This window comes from Rhinolophus sinicus, linkage group LG06 (assembly GCF_036562045.2).
Source record: "Rhinolophus sinicus isolate RSC01 linkage group LG06, ASM3656204v1, whole genome shotgun sequence".
Classification (NCBI taxonomy): domain Eukaryota; kingdom Metazoa; phylum Chordata; class Mammalia; order Chiroptera; family Rhinolophidae; genus Rhinolophus; species Rhinolophus sinicus.
The window spans coordinates 143,955,868-143,961,575 of NC_133756.1; positions in this window are offsets into that span (position 1 = coordinate 143,955,868).

The window sequence follows — 5,708 nt, forward strand, 5'->3', positions numbered from 1 at the left end:
AAAGGAAAGAAACATGGAGCGGAAACCTCTTTTTAATTATAGCAACTATTGGAGAACCCACCTACAAAATGTCAGATTCGTAACAATTCTGCTTTAATATCCACAGATACTCAAGTTAGCTGCTCAAAAACATGGAATGTTAAAAATACTTTCCTTACTATATAGAATTCTAACATAATAGCGCACCTAACCTGTAAATCATACCTACATGTTTAATTTCAAAAAGAATCAACCTAAGATTAGGAAAAGGGATTTCTATCCTTTCAGAAGAGGAATATGTAACAACTTATAGAAAGTAGATATTCAAAGATCTCACTTGGGCAACAGCTAACCAATTAAGAAAACACAAATCACATGGGGTTGGTTTGTCAAGGCCATGGAGAGGGGGGGCATGTTAAAAAAAAACAAACCCAAATTGATGGTAAACATAACAGCATTTGTTTGGTTTTCAGATTTTACACAAAATTCACTCTCATCCTTTTCTGCCAAACTCACGAGATACCCAAACTAAGATTTCCAAATACAGGAATCCCTCCACTTTTGTGACTTACAGTACATTCTCTCTTTTCTTGATCATCCTCCCTCCACTGTCCCATGAGCTAAACATAAAAGAATCACCAAACGTGATTTTGATACACAGTCAAGGACAAGAGCTACTGTTCCAGAGATTCTGACTCAGTTGGCTTGGGGTGAGATCTGTATCTCAGGCATGTATATATATGTTTAAAACTTGCCACATGTAATTCTGATACACAGTCAGGGTGAAGAATGACGGGTACACAATACATCACCCTGGAGTGGAGAAGATTCAAACTATGCAGCTGGCATTACATAATGACCCTAATGGACTGATCCAGTCCCAGCCAATCCAGTTCAGCAAATGTGTACCAAAAACTTCAGAGCTTAGCAATGGGCAGGTCGCTCGGCAAAGTTGGGCTGTATCGTGCAGGAAAGAAGGTGCAGTACACTGGGAACTTTTCTGTGGATAAAGCTTGATGGGATTTGTGATGGTTGATTTCATATGTCAACGTGCCTGGACCAAGGGATGCCCAGATAGCTGGTTAAACGTTATTTCTGGGTGTATCTGTGAGGATGTTTCTGGAAAAGAGTTCACCTGAATGGGAAGACTGAGTAAGCCAGATGACGCTGACCACTGTGACTGGGCAGCACCCAATCCCCTAACAGCCTGAATAGAACAAAAAAAAGGCGCAGGAAGATTGCGTTTGCTCTCTGAGACATGGATCTCCTCTTGCCCGTGGCATTCCTGGTTGTCAGGCTTTCAGATCCAGGCTGGAATCTACACCATCTGCTCTCCACTTCTCAGCCCTTTGAATTCTATCACCAGTTTTCTTGGGTCTCCAGTGTGCAGATGACAGGTAGAAGGACTTCTCAGCCTCCATAATTCATGAGCCCATACCTTCTAATAAATCACATACACATACATATTGGAATGCTTCTGGTTCTCTCAATAACTGACTAATACAGTATTCAACTCAGTTCACTTTCATAAACATTCATGGAGGGATCATGTCACTTCTGTTTAAAACTGAGATCACTACCTAACACATTTAAAATAAAATCTGATCTCTTTACCTTCGCTCACAAGGTCCTGCATGATCTCACCAGTGTCTTTCAAGCCACTCTGCTGTGAGTCACTCCCTACCTCCCGCAACACCAGTCTCCTAACTCCGCCAACAGGCCACGCTCTTGTCCAATCAGCTTCTGAACACACTGTTCCCTCTGCCACAGCTGCTCTACGGCGTCCTTCATAAATGGCAGCTCCTTCGATTTGAATTGATCGTCCCCCCTCAGTCCTTAACGGAGCAACTGGTTTAATCCTTCATAGCACATAGCATCTCTTGTATTATGTACTTATTTGTTTTCCATCTTGCCCACTAGACTGTAGGCTTCAAGAAAGGGGCCTTATCTTATCTGTCTTGTTCACTATTGTATCCCCAACATTTAACAAGCCAGCACACAGGCACTCAAGAAAATCTGTGAATAAATGATGAATATGAAGATAAACTAGGCAGTCTTTACTTTAAGAAGTACACAATCTACTTGGCATGGCAAATAAACTCTGCAGAGGAAGGAAGAAGGTAGAGAGAGGAATCAGGAGAGGGGGTCTTAGAGGAATTCCATCTTGCCAGATTTGGGAGCACATGGCATTCCAGGCCGGGTCAAAAGCTTAAACCACAGAAGAGAAAAACACAGTGTGTGGTATGCTGTCAGAAGTCTGATTTGGATAGAGTGGACTATGCCAAATGCTTAGGGCCTTAAACGTTTCCAAAAGTTTAGGTGACAGTCTGCAAACAAGGGGCATCATCAGTTTTTAAGGAGAATGGCAGCCAGATCTGTCTTAGAAAGATCCCTCTGGCAGCAATGTAGCCCATAGATCAACTCTGTGTGTGTGTGTGTGTGTGTGTGTGTGTGTGTGTGTGTGTGTTGGATTTGTAAGAGGCTATAGCAACAGAATATTTCAGATGAAAAGTTTGCACCTGGACCAGCCTTTTCCAAAGGAAAGATAAACTTCTTTTCTCTGTTTCAGTACAAGCCTGAGAGATAAACTTTATTTTAGTACAAGCCTAAGTAGAGAAAGAATTATTTTCTTAAAAAATGTAAAGTGTTACAGGGACTAACATAGACAGCAGTCAGAAACTGGAGTTACCCCTCTGTTACCACTTAGCTAAGCCAACCTACAGCTACCAGTAACTCCAAAAGACCGTAGTTCTAAAAGGATCCCTCTTAATACAAGGCACAATCATCCAATGGCTGGAATTGAATGGTTGATCCAAAAACAAAAAACAAAAAAACTTGCCTACCCATCCTTAAGAGGGCGACTTCACCTCCTCTGCAAATATATACGGTGGCACAAAAAGACTGAGCCATGCCACCAGCTATTGAGGGTGCAAACAGTGCCATTTCTTCCACCAACCCCGACAGTCCCAAGCGCTGAAGAAACTGGGCATTTAACCACCCTTACCAGCAACCGGTGTTTATTTTTAGAACAGATGCTGGTAATCTGGGAAACCCAAAGCGTACAGGAGAGAAAACGGTCACCTGTATCGCACCAACGCAAGTCAGTACCAAAACACAAAATCCAACATGCAACCGTATTTACCCAGCATAGAAGTCCAAAAATGCCAGGTATTATGGGGCCGCGGAAATCGCACCTAGGGGTCAGGGGGTCGCCGGGCTCCTCCCCTCGGGCGCCCCACCTGCCTATTCCAGCGCCCGACGCCGCAGGCCCAGGGCCGAGCAGAGCGTTCGAGCCACAAAGGAGCTTTGCAAAGCACCTAGGGCCGGGCCGCATATCCGGCGGAGACTGGCGGGCGCGGGGGTCCGCCGGGGTCCACGGGGCGGCAGCGGGGAGCAGTACCTCCCCCCTCTGGACTGGGCCTCAGCGAGGCCTGGAGAGCGGGCTCTCGTCGTTCCTCAGGCCTGGGCCCTGCACAAGAGGAAGACCTCAAGGCGGGGCCCTTACCGCCCCGTCTCGCCCCGGCCCCCGGGTGGCTCTGCGGGATCAAAGAGGTCCTGGCGTCACCTTCTGGTTGACGCGGAGTCCGGGTCCAGTCGGCAATCTGGGCCTCAGTCCCTCCTGCCTCACCGTCTCCTCCCGCCCCCGTAACCCCACCGCTGCCACGCGCGTCGTCCCATTACTTGATTAGGTCCCGGTAGTCCAAGAAGGATAAGATGAGGAGCAGGGTATCGGTGGGCAGCGATTCTAGGGTCAGAGGTGCCGACACCACGTCCATGTCCGCCATCTTGCTTGGCCCGGTGCAGGCCGGCCCCGCCCAGGGTCCGCCCAGGCCCCGCCCCCGCCGCAAGCGCCCGATCCGCTCGCACAGGTTTGTTATGTAACCGTCGGGACAGGCTCGCCCACGGGGCGGGGCGAGGGGCGGTCCCTGGGAAGGCCCCGCCCGCTGCCTGGGGGCTCTGCGCCAGCGCGGTTGCGGCCCTCTGAGTCTGCGGTGCGGCTCCCGCAAGTTGGGCGAGCTCGGCCGCCTGCCCACGTGCTCGCGTCTCAGATCTCTGGAGCTGTCTCCCATTCCGGTCCCTAAACTTGCCGAGTGCAGACCACATTCCGTTCCAAAATCTGCTGCCTTGGTCCCAACAGTCCTTCCTGCGAAAATTTCCGCCAGGTATCCTCGAAGCCTGGCCCCAGATCTCACGCTAAATCTAATCTGCCCTTGGCCTCCAAATCCGTTGCTTCTCTTTGTTTTACGACCCAGAAACCCTTCTCGTACTCTCTTCAACGTTCCTTGCCCGGCTTGTCGCTTGCATACAGCCAGGTGGCTCCGTGCCATTTCTACTAAGTGGGGACAGGGTTGGGAATCAGCTAGAGACGCAGGTAAAAGGCTCTTCTCCCAACATGGGGGAATGATCGTTGACGGCTTGATTTTAACTCCAAGTAAAAGGGTGCACAGGGACTGAATCTAAGGGTCAGCTGCTGTCAATTTGGCCCTCATGGCTATTTTTTGGCTTGTTCAAGTCTAAAGGAAAGGAAAATGCAACAGGCTAGCAGAAGTAAATGCAGTGTACTTGAAACTCCTACTGCTTTTATATTTAAAACAAGTAGCCCATGTGAGATAGAAGTAGAGACAAACGTGAATCTGGAGCAAATCCAGTTATAAGCATTTACACACACACACACATACATACATACATACATACATATATATGGTTCCCTTGTAAGAGAAATGACTGTCTTCATTCAAACTGAATTTAAATTTAAATTTTCTACTTGTTCAATGCCAAACTAGGCCCTGGGTTTCAAAGGATGAAAAAGAAAGAGTTTACAGTCTGGCAGAGAGAGAAACAGGGAATAACCGACCTGAATTTAATTCAATAAATGCTTTTAGTATGTGCATAAATAGTTTGGAAGTACAGAGATGAAAGCAGAGGGATTTGTGTTGTTTTTTGCTTCGCGTCTCATTTGTACCAGTGGAGTTTCATTTATGGAGGTGGACTGAGTGATGACATGGCAAAGCCAATTCCATTGAAAGAAGATATTTATCGACTACATTTCTCTAGAGAAGGGGGCGAAACACACCACTAAGCGCCACAGTGGAATAATCAGGTTTTGTAGGAGGCAGAAACAGGTGCAAGGGGAAAGTTTAGACCAGAGACTTTATTGGGTTTCCACTGGGAAGGCAGGGCAAAGCAAACAGCTTAGAATTGGCTAGTTTGAACAATAAATAGTGGGATTTGGGCTATAGGTTGTTCTCTAGATACCTGGCACCTGGCCCTGGGATAATTTAGAGCAGGGGAAATATTAGCTTAGTGTGTGAGAGTTAGATTAAGGGGGTAATTGGCTTGCATATGAGAGGTATACTCCCAAGTAAGTTGTTTGCTATCTTTAGGAATTAACTAGTGCCCTGGAAAGTGCAGTTTCTCCTCAGCCAGCATGGTTTTTAGGATATCAAAAAACATTAAGATACAGAAAATAAACATGATTAATACCATCTGTGAGTTGTGGGGGGCAGAGAGGGGTTATAAATATTAGACCATTCATGGTATGGTGAATTGAGGAAATGGAGTGTTGTTTTTCTTTTGTGTGTGGGGGGGGGCATTCCTACTTTTCCAAATAATTGGGAGGAAAATATCTCCAGGATATGGGAAAGTTTGGAAAACTTAGTGGTGGATGTGTGTATAGACTTGGGAAATTAACATTTATTGAATATTTAGCCAGATACTTGACACAAGCT